Below are 16401 nucleotides of genomic sequence, written 5' to 3' on the forward strand. Positions count from 1 at the left end.
ACAAAAGAAAAGAACAAGAGGGGAAGTGTGGGTATTGTGGAGCTGTACGAAAGAAAAGAACAAGAGGGGAGGTGTGGGTATTGTGGAGCTGTACGAAAGAAAAGAACAAGAGGGGATGTGTGGGTATTGTGGAGCTGTACAAAAGAAAAGAACGAGGGGAGGTGTGGGTATTGTGGAGCTGTACAAAAGAAGCCTGAGACAGGGAAGTACAAGAGAGACCAAGGAATAAGCAAGAGTGAGCAGGAGAGGAGTGAGGGAAGGAAAGACAAGGAGGAGGAGAATCCACTAGAAAAAGAGTATTTGAAAATGTTAATCACTATACTTGACACTGTGTATGCCAATTTTAAAATCAAATCATATTTATAGTATAAGACAGTCATTGGCAACATACCTTATCAGGAACACTAAGGGAAATCCTTCATGCTGAGATGAGTATATCTGGTGTTATTGTGTGATAACAATGCATAAAACCCAATTGTTTTTTTTTGTTTTTTTTCTATTTATTTATTTATTTATTAAAGATCTCCCTCCGTCTCTTCCCCGCCACCGCCTCCCATTTCCGTCCCCCTCCCCCAACCAAGACCCCCTCCCTCCTCAGCCCGAAGAGCAATCAGGGTTCCCTACCCTGTGGGAAGTCCAAGGAACCCCCACCTCCATCCATTTCTAGTAAGGTGAGCATCCAAGCTGCCTAGGCTCCCACAAAGCCATTACGTGCACTAGGATCAGAAACCCATTGCCATTGTTCTTGAGTTCTCAGTAGTCCCCATTGTCTGCTATGTTCAGCGAGTCTGGCCTCATCCCAGGCCTTTTCAGACCCAGGCCAGCTGGCCTTGGCGAGTTCCCAATAGAACATCCCCATTGTCTCAGTGTGTGGGTGCACCCCTCGCGGTCCTGAGTTCCTTGCTCGCGCTCTCTCTCTCCTTCTGCTCCTGACTTGGACCTTGAGATTTCTATCATACAACAAAAGTATATGCTCAACTATGTTCATAGCAGCATTGTTTGTAATAGCCAGAACCTGGAAACAACCTAGATGCCCTTCAATGGAAGAATGGATGAAGAAAGTATGGAATATATACATATTAGAGTATTACTCAGCAGTAAAAAACAAGGACTTCTTGAAGTTTGCATACAAATGGATGGAAATAGAAAACACTATCCTGAGTGAGGTAAGCCAGACCCAAAAAGCGGAACATGGGATGTACTCACTCATATTTGGTTTCTAGCCATAAACAAAGAACATTGAGCCTATAGTTAGTGATCCTAGAAAAGCTAAATAAAGAGAACCCAAAGAAAAACATATAGGCATCCTCCTGAATGTTGACCTTCATCAGGCGATGAAAGGAGACGGAGACCCACGTTGGAGCACCGGACATAAAACCCAATTGTATTTCTGTAAATTTGCAATGAACAAACAGGAAGAACTCAAGAAAATGGAGATTAGTGTCAAGAATAGACTTGGGAATATCCCTACTCATAAGCGTTTTCTTACCATGTGTGAGCTCCTAGATCCAATCCCAGCTCTTTAAAAATAGTGATAATAGCAAATTCTGAGGACTAAGTTGCATAACAAACAAACAAACAAACAAATCCAGAATGTGTATATTAAAAACCACAAAACAGGGAAAAAGGAAGGCAAACTTGAATAACTAAGAAAGCATATGAATTTTTTATTGGAAATTTTTATATTGCTTAGTTCAAATTAGCCAGTTATATCAGATTTTAGTTTTCACACATCCATAACAAAATCACAGCTGGTATTTTGGCAGATTGACATGCCCATCTTAAAATTTAAACTGAACTAGGATAGTCAAAATAGTCCTAAAAACAAGAACCAGAACTTTAAGAGTTTTTACAAAGATATAGAAATTAAGACAATGTACCTTTAGAGTAAGGATGGGCATTACATAAATCCAACACAATTTTTTTTTTTTTTTTTTTTTTTTTTTTTTGTTTTTCGAGACAGGGTTTCTCTGTGGTTTTGGAGCCTGTCCTGGAACTAGCTCTGTAGACCAGGCTGGTCTCGAACTCACAGAGATCCGCCTGCCTCTGCCTCCTGAGTGCTGGGATTAAAGGCGTGCGCCACCATTGCCCGGCTTCCAACACAATTTTTATGGTTATTTTCTACTGATCCCTAGCAAAATTACAAATACAATTTAACAGACAAAAGATAACTGTGTGTTTTTTTCTATTTTAGTTGGACAGTTTTTATGTGTTTGAAATGTAAATTAACTTTAATATTTGCTTAATATGTTTCTAAAACTAACTGAAGTAGATGATAGACTAAAATGAAGAAAATTCCTAGTTTTTATCTATAATATCAAAAGCAAAACACACAGTAGAGATCTTGTGGGAGCGAAACCAATGCCTGGCTGGGCGCAGCCACAGCGGAAGTCTCTGGCCAGTATTACTTCCACTTGTCGACAAGCATGGGGAATATCTTTGCAAACCTCTTCAAGGGCCTTTTTGGCAAAAAAGAAATGTGCATTCTCATGGTGGGCCTGGATGCTGCAGGGAAGACAACAATTCTATACAAACTGAAGCTGGGTGAAATTCTGACCATCATTCCCACCTTTGGTTTCAACATGGAGACAGTGAGTACAAGAATATCAGCTTCACTGTGTGGGATGTGGGCGGCCAGGACAAGATCCAGCCACTGTGGCGCCACTACTTCCAGAACATCCAAGGCTTGATATTCATAGTGGACAGCAATGACAAGACAACATGTGAGTGAGGCCCGTGAAGAGCTCATGAGGATGCTAGCTGAAGATGAGCTCCGGGATGCCGTTCTCTAGGTATTTGCCAATGAGCAGGACCTTCCCAATGCCATGAATGTGGCCAAAATCATAGACAAGCTGGGGCTGCACTCTCTATGCCACAGGAGCTGGTACTTTCAGGCCACCTGTGCCACCAGCGGGGAGGAGCTCTGCTCTGCGAAGGACTAGACTGACTGTCCAACCAGCTCCGGAACCGGAAGTGAACCAGACCCCTCCCTCCCTCTCACTTTCTCTTCTCCGCCCTCCACTTACCTCTCTCCTGGCAAACATGCGACTCTGGTCCTGAGTGCCAGAAGCTGTCTCCATGGATTGGTCACAGTGTGCATCGCTCCGTGCTGTACAGGTGCAGACGCACCCTGCAACCAGGTTTTTATTTAATGTAAATGTTTCTGTTTCCACTGAGGCAGTCTCTGCTACTCCTATGCAATATCACTTAGCTTTTTTATTGTAAAAAGAGAATCAACTCACTGTCAGTATTGAGAAGGGATTTGGGTGTAGGGACACCTGGCCTCCGGGAGCCATTGGGCTGTAGACTGGTGTCAGTATCCATTTGGTGGTTGGTTTTTACCCAAACTCAGCGCATTTTTTAAAATAGTTTAAAAAAAATACAAGACAAGAACACTTGAACACACAGAACGGAGACTATGCCTAGTGAAGGTTTTGCAGTAATGGCCTGAATGCTAGTCCATTGGATCACCTGTTCCCCCGTGGGAACAGGAAAGATTGTGGACAAACCACCATCCCCTGCATGGTCACAGTAGAGCCCCCGTGACTTGCCTGTTTTTGGGTCACCTGCATTCCATAGCCTTGTGCTCACATGGTCACCTAGGGGTGGGCTGGGAGCCATTGTGGGGTGCAGGGCCCGACTTGTATTTGGTGTGCAGCCGGGCCAGGTGGCAGTCTACATACCCAGCTTACTCTTGGGGGCCCACATGGATGCGCTGGCAGGAGGCCTGGGTCTCACCAGCAGGAGGGCTGGCAAGCTGGGAGGGTCGATCCATTCCAGACCCACATCCTGGAGCACCCCATGCCCTTGTGTGAAGTAGCTTTCTCCCTCAGCCTGCAAGGGTCCCATTTGCCATCGAAAGACACCTCTACTTTTTTCTTTTGTATTTTGATAAACACTGAAGAAGCTGGAGCTGTTAAATTTATCTTGGGGAAATCTCAGAACTGGTTTATTTGGTGTTGTGGAACCTCTTGACTGCTTTCAATACACAATTAGTAATTAACTGTTTTGTATACTTGTTTTCAGTTTTCATTTCGACAAGCACTGTAATTATAGCTGTTAGAATAAAGTCTCTTAACTATTTGAAAAAAAAAACAAAATACACAGTAGACAAAAGTTGATTGTATTTATCATAAAAGGTTTTGTAGCTCCGAAGGACACCATTAAGTAAATGCCATAATTTAAGAGAAAGTGTTCAAAAGTCATGTATCAGACAAGGGTCATGTTTCCTAAATAAAGAACCGCATAACTAAATAAAAAGCAAAGAAACAACCTAATATAATGTTACCAATTGAATTGGCATTTCACTGAAGATGATATAGCACTCACTAATAGCTAATAACCAAATGAAAATCTTCAAACACTATTAGTCATTAGGGAAATCAAATTTGCCAAAATAAAGTCTAATATTACTTCAGAGAGATACAAATTAAATCAGCACTGGGAAAGATGCAGACAAAATTGACCTGTTACACATTGCTGATAAGAAGGAAAAATACTTTAAACACTTTAGAAAAGCATTCTGCATCTCTGTTTTTCCTTTAAAAACATTTCATGTGTATGAATGTTTGCCTATGTGTATGAGTGTATAAGTAATGTCTGCATAAAGAGCGCATTGAGCAAAGTGAGCATGGATACAGTGCCTAGGATTGCAGCTAAGAGTGCTCATGAGCCGCAGGGAGGTGCTGGGAACCAAGCTTTGGTTGCGGGCTGAGCAGTAAGTGCTCTTAACCATTGAGTCAGCTCTCTAGCCCCAAGTTTAGCATATTTTTTGCTTATCTTAATTTTATATAGAAAACAATTTATGCTCTGTTATTAGCATGATTCAGAAACATAGACATGGACTAACTGCATCTCTGAGGCACAGAGCAAATCTCATAGAGGTAACTGAGCTGAACTCACTTCAGGACCATGGAATCTTCAGTGATTGTGCTTCAGAGTCTAATCTCTGATTTTTTGGACCACCACACTTTTATTTTTTCATAGCCATGGGCATATCTTAGATCATAGAGACCTTGTCATTAGGCACATCCACAGGACCTTCCAATGTCTATAAATTCAGGAGGATTTGTAGATTGTTATTTAACAGTTTCATTCATATTAGCAATATCTTCTTATTTCTCTTTTCCAGCATCCTCTTACCTCCCTCAAATCCCTATCAGTGTCCCCACCCTATCCTTACAAGTACCAGAATCATAATTTTGGGGTTTGTCATGTTTTGTGATTCTTTTGATTTAAACCTGGCCATCTGTGTAACCATTGGACGGGAACTATCCATCTAACTTTGGTGGGGTCTTTAGTGGGTATATAACTGAAGCCATGATTCCCTCAACCCTGGAATTTCTGTGGAGTCACTAGTTCAGCAGTGAGTAGCAAGGCCTCATGGGCCCTGCCTTTATCCGTATCTGACTGTTGAGAAGGCTCATTTTCTTTTTTTTTCTTTTTTTTAAAATTTATTTATTTAATTAAGGATTTCTGCCTCCTCCCCGCCACAGCTTCCCATTTCCCTCCCCCTCCCCCGATCAAGTCCCTCTCCCTCATCAGCTTGAAGAGCAATCAGGGTTCCCTGACCTGTGGGAAGTCCAAGGACTGCCCACCTCCATCCAGGTTTAGTAAGTTGAGCATCCAAACTGCCTAGGCTCCCCCAAAGCCAGTATGTGCAGTAGGATCAAAAACCCATTGCCATTGTTCTTGAGTTCTCAGTAGTCCTCATTGTTCGCTATGTAAGTCCGGTTTTATCCCATGCTTTTTCAGACCCAGGCTAGCTGGTCTTGGTGAATTCCCAAAAGAGCATCCCCATTGTCTCAGTGTGTGGGTAGGCTCATTTTCACAAGGATCCAGTGCATGTAGCCATGAATGCTGACTGTTCCTGACTCAATGTCTTCATCAGAAGGTGACCCTTTCAGCTCTTCTCCTGATTTTTAATTCTTACATTCTGTAACATTCTCAAACTTAAAGATCTATGAGACCTATGTGAGATACACTATTCTTGATGGTTTCTGCCTCCTAAGTACTTGGGTGAAAATTAGGAAGACTCTAAATAAAGATGAAGATTTCCAATATTCCCTCCCCACCCTTGGTCTCTCTCATAAGGAGGTTAGAGAAGGACAACTTATGGGAATCATTTTTTCTTTGCAAAATGTGGGTATCTGGAATTGAACTCAGGTATACAGGCTGGGTGGCAGCTGCTATTACTCACTGAGCTATCTTTCTTGATTATGAATTGTTTTTGTTTATGTGTCTGTGGGTATTCTATAGAAAAAAAGGTAAGAATTACGGTTCAACCAATCACAATAAAAATGATCATTCTTTAGAATCAAGGATCTAAATTTTTGTTGAATTCTCAAAAAAGACTAAGAACCATATTAAGCTACAGAAAGAGTGTTTAATATAGAAAGACTGGATGAGGATATTACATGAAAACTGAAGCCTGGAGTGGATGCAATGTTGAGATATGAAGTAAAATAGAAGCATTCTAGAAAGCTGAAATTCTTTCTATTCATTTACCTAAAGATATGGCTAGAATTTTATTATGCAATAAGCTAGCAGTTAGCCATGTGGAACTACTGAGGATCAAATTGTGGTTTGTGCAATTTGTGTTATACTGTAAATATACTACATGTTATTTCAAAATATTTTAGTATAACTTATTATTAAAATGGTAGAATGTGCTTCCTTAATGCACACTTATCTTAGGCGCTATTTTGAATCTATTTAGGTTTCTTAAATACTGTCTTTCTTGTAATGCAATTCTTTTTAAAACCCAATTAGTGTTTTACTACTGAACTACTAATTCCTGATTACTTTTTATTTTAAAAGTGTGGCTATCACAGAGATGGTACTTCGTACTTTGTATTTTTAAAATCAAAGATACACTATATTTCCTTTCAACATATTTATTATGTTGCCTGTGCTAAAATATCCCATCGTATGTTTATTCTGTAGTTATAGAATACATTTGTGTTATTGTGAAAAAGAAAACAAATTGAACTATCAAATCTTTGTGAAACTTTTAATTTAATATTTAGTCCCTTAGTTCGAAGGACTCATATGTAAAACTTACTGCATACACTTAAATACATAACACAATTAATTGCAGTAAAAAACAACTTAAAGATACCCCCATCCAGAGTTGCAGTTCAGTGGAAGACGGATACCTCCCATGGATGAGGTCTAGGTTCAGGTTCTAATACTAATGCAAGAAAACAAAGTATGAATCACTTATAGTTTCACCTAGGAAAGGGAAGCTTCCCATCTGCATTGATTCCATAAATTAGAACACAACTGAGTGGAAACAGAGGATGGTGTGAGTATAGCAGCAACCTCGAAATCAGCTGAAGTTCTAGAATGCCATCTATAGAATTCTCACCTTCTGTTACTGTGACAGGGATCTCTACCAAAAGCAGCACATCTGGTCCCTTAAGTCAATTCATCATTGTCACTTATAAGCCATAATAAGATCAAAAGCCTAGAGAAGGTTATCCATGATGAAGTTCTGGAGTGCTGCCAGCCCACCAGCATTGATGCAGTGCTAGCTGCAAGTTAACTCTGAGAGCCTGGGACGTGTGAGGGATGGATATCAGCAGGCTCTCCAGACAGATCTGAGTGTGTGGTGTGTGGATGAGAAGGGTCACCAGTAGGGGGGCCAGATGAAAGACATAATGTGAGCCCAAAGTGACAAATGTAAGCCTGTGGTAAAACCAAGGAGTGGTAAAAGAGAGTGAAGCTTCGAGAATTTGGAGTTTACACGAAGACAGATGCAAGGTGTTTTGTAGAGTGCCAAAAAGAAAAGAGCTTAGGGTACTCTTTGTCACATCGCTGTTAACAATATGGTAACAAAACCACCATGCTAGTTTGTAACTTAAATGAATAAACCAGATGAAATTAAAGGTTATAAATGGGTGATTTTTTTATAAAGTAAGCCGTATATTCTGGTTTTCCTTTGGTGTTAAGTTTTTCAAGTAATGTTATATATAAATGCATGAAAAAAGGCATTGACTCTGGAATAGACCTCAACAATTCCTTATATTTTAGGCATGGCTCCCTTTTTCCATTACTGTCATTTGTTTTGCTTCTTGTTCTTTTTCTTTCCCTGGAGCTGAGAACCAGACTTAGAGCCTTGAACTTGTTAGGCAAGCACTCTACCACTGAGCTAAATTTCCAACCCCTGTGTTGCTTCTTAAAGTGCATGTTTGTGACCCTTGGGAAAAGGGATGAGTGATGAGTAATGGTGTATCTCTGTCTCTTTGTATCTACAGGGGATTACATCCAGTGTCCCTTGCTAAGGTCAAACTCTGTGATGTTCAAGTTCCTTATATAACATGTATTGTATACACACTTTACCTGCTCATCACCTTCTATATATTCAGTTGCTGCTTGCTGACCAGTTTCCTCATTTACACACTCAATCAACTTCATATCAGAACTATTGTTTTTAAATTGTCTAGTAGAAACAACTATTTTTACAAGATTTATACTACATTAAGTATTTAAGATAGTCTAGAGATGATTTATATTTTAATCCAGAGTGTGTTTGATTATATTAAACATTTTAATGTCTTGTCTAAAGGAATTGATCACTGGATGATTTTTGAAGGTTTTTTTTTTTTTTTGCCTTTTTTGAGATAATACTTCTCAGTGTAGCCCTGACTGTCCTGGATCTTGCTCTGTAGGTCAGGCTGACTTTGAACTCATAGAGATTCGTCTTCTGCCTCCTAAGAGCATGCACATGCACTCACATAATTAGAAGAAAAAATAAGCTATTACTACAGATCATACCAAAATTTTTGCAACTCAGAATCTGTGTATCACTAGGGATCAAATATTGACAGTATCATGTCTGTCAGTCTAATTTTATAGTCCCTGTGGCCCACAGAAACAGACATCAGCTCATTTGAACATTTGACATATTATCAATGCAACTTAAGTGCACCAAGAGGCAATTAGAGGAAAGAGAAAGGTCCTCTGGAACACAGAAACTGTATGCTGTGTACTCTTTTTGTCACTTATGAAATGTGGTTGCCCACTAGTAGAGGTTTTTAAAAGGGTAGAAATGAAATAAAACTTTGTCCCAGAATGAACGGAGACATAAAGAATTTCCTTGTATGAGCGAGACTTGCATTATGAGCCACTGGCACATGTGATCTCAGACTGTTTTGGTTGATAGTGTAATGTTTACAAGATGAGCTTAGAAAGATTATTAAGTCAACTTGAATGTTTTCTTGAGTGTGTCATCTTGGTGACCTTACTATTGCTGAGCTCAGTGGCCATGATGGTGATAATCCAGGGTAATCCACTTAAATGATCCATCATGGGTTCTGAAGAAAGAGCTACCTGCCCTTGTTTCAAATGCTTTTCCAGTGGTTTTGTTTGAGTGGGAAAAGTTAAAATTAAGTAGAAGCAGGATAAGAGAAATGTAAGAAATTACTTTCATTCCATTATAAGTACTTAAGTACTTTTTGTTAAAGATAGGTTTTATAACCAAAGAAATTTCTAAAACAGTGAGTTAATAAAAATTAAAGTTTTCTTTATTTATAAATCACTGATTCTAATGTGGTTATTAAAAGCAGTTTTATTAAAGTAGGAATACAGATAGCATGCATAATTTTCATTATTTTAATTTTTTCATTGTTAAAAAGTTAATTTCTTTCCAACTGATCGTAAGAATGAAAATTTAAAGATGAGAGTAACTAGCTATTCTTTACTTTTAAATTTGTCCTTTTGCAATAGAATTGCTTTTTATTGATATTACATTTATCATGGATGATGTCTGCTAAAATAAAGGCTTCCTTTCTTTTAACTATTCTTTTGACTTTTTATGAGTTTTCTTACCCTAACTGGTTTCAGTGTGATGCTTCTAGCATTTATGATTGGGAGTTCTAAAATTATGAAATGTCTTATACTTTTTGATCCTTTTTGTGATACTTTCTAGCATTGTTTGGAAGGTATCAAAATTATGTTTTTAAAACAAAAAAATGTAATAATATTAATGTTGAAAATCTTGCAAACACTAGTATTACTTTTTTCCTGAGTAGCTTTGTCACTCATTTAGAAAAAATATATAAGGTTTATTAATGTGCCTTTAAAAATTTTTTCACAGTTCTTAAAATTATATTTTCTTATTTTTGAGACATCCCAACTGGAGTTTCCCTTTCGCCACTCCTCGCAGTCTCTTCCTCACCCCGTCCCTTTACCCAGACCTCCTCTGTTTCCCTTCAGAAAAGAGCAGGCCTTCAGGGCTATCTCCCAAACAGTCTCAACAATATATGCTAAAACTAGGCTCAAATCCTCAAGGCCAGGTAAAACAACATAGTATACAGAAAGGATTCCCAAGAGTAGGCAAAAGAGTCAGAGACACCCCCACTCCCATGGTTAGGAGCCCTACAAAAACACCTCACTAACAACCATAACATATTTACAGAGAGAATACAGACCCATACAGATTCAGTGATTGCCACTTCATTCTCTCTGAGCCCCAATGAACACTGCTTAGTTGATTCTTAAAGATTCTTCTCACGGTTTTTCTTTGTTTTTTTTGTTTGTTTGTTTGTTTTTTGTTTTGTTTTTGTTTTTTCGAGACAGGGTTTCTCTGTGGTTTTGGAGCCTGTCCTGGAACTAGCTCTTGTAGACCAGGCTGGTCTCGAACTCACAGAGATCCTCCTGCCTCTGCCTCCCGAGTGCTGGGATTAAAGGCGTGCGCCACCACCGCCCGGCTCACGGTTTTTCAAGGGAGTAGCAAGCCTACACCTGAGCTCTTTCTGTACAGTAGTATCATATAGCATCCCAATGTGAAAAAAAAATGGACTTTTTGGCAAATGGAGAAAGCATTCAAAAGGAAAGTTGCTTTGACAATTTTACACACACAGGCACACACAGTGTATTATTAACACACACACACACACACACACACACACTCCAGATAACCCTTGAGCCTCTCCATTCCTTTCCCTCTGAACCCTTTTTTCTACCATTAAAGAAAAAATGATTTCTACTCCTTGTAGCCACTTCCATTATTTATGAAGACAAGTCAGTCTTGGGCAGGTATCCATATTGCTGTGTGCTTATAGTTGCAATGACAGTACAGTCCAGACAGGTTTTCATGACAATCACCCTGGGTATCTCTTTAATTCTTTCAACCATCTCTTCCACAATGATAACTGCACCTTGGGGAAGAGGACAATGATGCAGATGTCCCATTTAAGGGTGAACATGCGTGACTATTTAATGAATATGTATTTGACCACATTGTGTAGTGACTCGCATTTCTTTATTTAATATCTCTTACAAAGGAAATCAGGATTAATAAAAACATGTCTTCTGAATACTTTTTTATACCTGTACACAGATGTTCAGTCTTAATCAAAAAAATTCCCTTCAGAGTGTACGAGGCCTAATGTAGAGACACAGGGCTGTTTAAGATGCTGGGAATAAGGGCCAATCAGCCCTAAACAGAACATTCATGCCACCTCTCTGAGGCTCAGGGAACAATGCAGGAGAACAGAGTTGAGGGAAGGAAAATGTAAGAACTCCAGGATTCAGAGAAAGACTGTGAAATATCATCTGATGACTGAAAAGTAGCCACTATGATCATGATCCTCTATTATTAGTGGATACCCGAAGTGGGCCTGCACAGCACTAAGCCTGTAAATAGTCTGTCATAGAAGAGGGAGGAACCAAGGTGGTCTTACCCCTCTTGATGCACTATCAGCTTCTAATGGATTCTGGAGGAAGAGCAGACCTTTTCTTCTGATAAACCCACTACTTTTCAAGCGGATAGTTACAAACCATGATCATACATGGCTCTGGTTAAACTCAGTACATCACAAAACAGCAACAAAAGACAAAAATATGGGAAGTAGGGTCATATAGAGGAGATGAGGCATGATGAAGTGGGATTCAGATGAAAATAAGAGAGGGTATCTTAGTTAGGTTTTCTGTTGCTGTGAAGAGACACCATGACCACAGCAACTCTTTAAAAAAAAACATTGAATTGGGGTGGTGCAATTACAGTCTCAGATGTTCAGTCCATTATCATCATGATGAGGAGCATGGCAGTGTACAGGCAGAGATGGTACTGAAGTAATAGCTGAGAGTCCTTCAAGAGGAAGTTGACTGCAGACACTGATGGTATGCTGAACATAGGAAATCTCAGTGCCTACTCTCACAGGGACACACTACCTTCAACAAGGCCATACCCACTCCACCAGTGCAGTTCCTAATAGTGCCACTCCCTATGTGATTATGAGGGCCAATTACATTCAAACTATCAGAGAGGGTGAGAGTTACAGTAATCTAAATGTACTATATACATATATGTATGGACTTTTAAAGAACTCATTTAATAAAAGATTTAAGAAGCGAAAAAAAAAAAGGAATAGCATCTGCTACTTACACAAACAACCTTCTGTAAACACATAGTCAGAAAGTCTTGCTGAAAGCCAAGTTTTTATAACTTGGATCACAAAGTGTGAATGGCAGTTTTATCATAGAATGTGAAAAACACTGTTTGAGAACCAAGGATGCAGGGGCCAATGTTTTTATTCATGGTGTTCTATTGTTTATCTTCCTGTTTAGAGACCAAAGACTTAAAATTAAATCATGAGCTGTAAGATTCTAAGAATTTACTAATGTATTCTTTATTCTTTTGGAGGAAAAAGTAAGGTATTTCTTGAGCCAGCAGGTGCTAATGAGTCTAAGGAATTCTCCCTACTCTGCTGTAAGAACTCAACTTGCTTCAGTGAGGTTGCTTGTTTGATGTTCTTCCACCTTTTTATTTAATTGGCACATGCATTACAATACTTCGTGTACTAAAGATGGTACTGCATTTTCATTTAAAAGATTAGTCTGTTTTCTCTGTGTGTATGCGTATGTGTACATGTATCTACATCTGGTGCCTTGGAACTGAGTCGCGCGCGTTTATGAGTCAACTGACATGGGTGCTGAGACATGAATTCCGGTCCCCATCATTAGTCAGCACATGATCTTAACCAAGGAGCCATCTCTTAAACACCCTGATTCTGTTGTTATTGCACTGTCAGCATGATGGAAATTAAAAATGCATGTCTATAAAGAGATGAAGTATAGCTCATCTTAATGGAAATCATCTGAACTATGAGCTGAGATCTTGTATCTTGTTTTCTTTATGATTGTGAATAATAAAGAAGGCAACTTTTATATATTAGCCAAAGATTCTGGAAGTCACACACATATAAAGGTAGTTGTAGTTTATAGAACTCTGGACTACTATTATTCTTAGGAGTTTTATTCTAGTAAGCAAAAGTTTCTAACTTGTAAAATAAATTTGACCCACTTTCTTTGTTCTTCTACTCGCTACTTCTTTACTGTTTTGAAAAGGTGCATGAACTAATGTGTTTTTCTACATCAACCATTCTTTATCTTACCAATAGTAGTGTTTTTAGCATTTTATAAATTGTGACCAAATTCTTTGTAACATAATTGAATATATTTGAGACAAACACAATAAATGAAGTTTAATCTGATTTTCTTAAAATAGCATATCTGCTGAGTTGTTTTAATGCCATTTTGTAAATTATGGACAGATTTGGACTTTTATTGTTGTTTAGTATGCTGTGAATACAGACTAATAGTTTATTTGAACACAATTACATAGCTAAACAAAATCCAGTAGTCGGTAGTTTAATTTTGCACAATTAAATCTTCCTAAGCATTTTAGGAGGATAAAGTACGGTTTTTACCAGTTGTTTTCTCCAAGGCTTGTGACATTTATTTAACTTTGTGTTGTATCCAAATTAGCCTAAAAGACTCTATTCTTCCTCTGTGCTTTGACGGGTGTGCCACTTACTCACAGATGTACTATGATGTACTATGATGGATTATAAACTGCCTGGGAGATCCCTTTTCCATGGATTTGTCATTTATTACAGGTCAAATGAGTCACAATTCCTTTGGCTATTGGACTTTGAAACATTCAGTGAGGTGCTTCCACTCACTTACCACACAATGTGCTTCTTTTAATAGCACTTCTTCCTAGTTTAATCTAGCTTTTGGATACCATGCCAAATAACAGATTATTGCTTATTGTCCTTTTCTTTCCATGAAACTATCCTGGAATATTTTTTAAAGGTCTATGTACACACTGTGTCTCCATAAAAATAATTCCATAATAATAAATAGCTCCACTGTCCTGCCAGCCTAATATCAGTCACCTTTAACAAATGTCTTTCTGCATTCATAATGTTCAGCAGTGCTGTTTTAGTGAATCGTATGTTTGCCTTATTTTGAACTCTAAGAAAATAGTAAATCATGGATTACCATCTCAGCCTTAGCAGATTAATCTACATTTACCATGGACTGTGCAGATTTTATCAGATTGAAGCATCCATTACGTCCGTTGGACATTTGTAAGAAAATTTTGATAAGAATATTTCATAAAGACTTAAATGGCACTGTTGCCAAAAGCTAAAATATCTAGGGCAGTGACCAACTCTCACACCTTTCCGAAGTATGTGTGTGATACTACTAGTTAATGTGCTGGGACTTCTCCTTAAAGAAGCTTATTAACTTTTCTGTAAAAATTGAGTGTTGTAGAGATTTCTCCAGATCTGTCTGTGTAATTCTTATCTTCCATTCCAAGCAGAATTTCAATTAGGCTGACTAGGATTTCTTAAATTGTTTCTTGTTCAAAAGCAAGGTCATTTAATCTTGTGAGTTGTTGGTCAAAAAGAATGATGGAAAATTGAGTCAAGATTGATTTTTATGTGTTCTTTGTAGACTATTGTGCAGCTAGTTGCTTTCTATAATCTATCTTTTTTCTTCTTGACCACAATCAATATCAGGCCTTAATACTCTCATTTAAGGAAGGTTGCATAATCTATCCAAGGACATACAGTGATTAAATGGAAAAGGCATATTCTTAACACACAGATGTCTGTCTGCCTCTCTGTCCTGTCTGCTGGAATAGAGACATGTGCCATCCTGTTCAGCTGAACTTATATTAAATAACAGAAAGGCCCAGGCTCTTTGATGAGTCACTATTTGAGGATCTTTCTCTGATAGTTCATACATTGTTATCTTATTGTTAAACAAATGTTTACCATTTATATGAGCTTATAATACTTAAACTGAATCTAAGATTAGGGTTTTTTGTTTTTGTTTTTTGTTTGTTTGTTTTAATTGGGATGGCTTGAAACATGACTCAAATGTCAAAGATATGAGTATCTGAAAAACTTTTAAAATTTTTAATAAGCCGGGTGGTGGCAGCGCACACCTTTAATCATAGCACTCGGGAGACAGAGGCTGGCAGATATCTGTGAGTTCGAGGCCAGCCTGGTCTATAAATTTGATGTCAATATAAATCCTACTTATTTCCCTTGCTTGAATTAGATCACTTCATATGTTGGCTAGAGTGCAGAGAATGCTGTATTTTAGATTAAAAAAAAAAAGAAGAAACAGTGAACTTTCACCTCCCTGGATATTTTTTAAAATGTAGACACAGGTATTGTCCTATAATAAATCTTTGAGGTATTATCACAGTCAGTCCATGTTATTAAGTTCTCACAATGGCCTTTTTGAGTGGATGCTCTAACCTAACCTACAACCAAATCTGAGTCAAAATAAACAGGAAAAATGAGATAGAAAACATATAATACACAATGATAAATAATTATCTGTACACACTGTTTGACGTGATATATATATATATATATATATATATATATATGCTTTTGAACACTTTGTTTGTGACACACTTCCTCCTACAAGGCAACACCTATTCATGCAAGTACCACTTCCTATAGGCAAAGTGTTCAAAAGCATGAACCAATGGGGGCCATGCCATTTTAAACCACCACATTTTACTCCCTGGCCTCCATAACCTTGTAGCCTTTACATAATGCACAAATGCATTTAGTCCAACTTCAAAATTCCCTTGTAAACAGAGACTACATTTTTATTCCCAACCCCCCAGACCCAAATAATTACACAGAAACTTTAATAATTACAACACTGATTGGCTAATGGCTCAGGCATACTCCTATCTAGTTCTTACATTTAAATTAACCCATTTCTATTAGTCTGTGTATTGATTGCCACAAGGCTGTGGTTTACCAATAAGGTTCTGTGTCCTTCTCCTTGGTGTTCATGTAACTCCGCCTTCTTTCTCACTGCATTCAGTTTAGTTTTCTGACCCACCTATTTTATGCTCTGCCATAAGCCAAAGCTGCTTCTTTATTAACCAATGGTAATAAAACATATTTATAGCATACAGAGGGGAATCCCACATCATTTCTCCTTTTCTGTCTAAATAAAACAGAAGGTTTTAACTTTAACATAACAAGATTATATATACAAAACAGCTATCAAACAAGAATTATAGTTACAATATTTAGTCATTTACATTTGACAAGGTAAGAAAAATATTTT

At 38.1% G+C, this 16401-nt stretch overlaps 1 protein-coding gene and 1 pseudogene across 5 annotated transcripts in view; both read left to right on the top strand.

Annotated features, from left to right (window-relative positions):
- Xrcc4 (X-ray repair cross complementing 4) overlaps nucleotides 1-16401 on the top strand; it is a 203300-nt gene that overhangs the window by 94383 nt on the left and 92516 nt on the right. The gene's annotated exons all lie outside the window — the stretch shown is intronic.
- Nucleotides 2400-2977, top strand: LOC101990047 (annotated as a pseudogene).

This window comes from Microtus ochrogaster, chromosome 19 (assembly GCF_000317375.1).
Source record: "Microtus ochrogaster isolate Prairie Vole_2 chromosome 19, MicOch1.0, whole genome shotgun sequence".
Taxonomy (NCBI): domain Eukaryota; kingdom Metazoa; phylum Chordata; class Mammalia; order Rodentia; family Cricetidae; genus Microtus; species Microtus ochrogaster.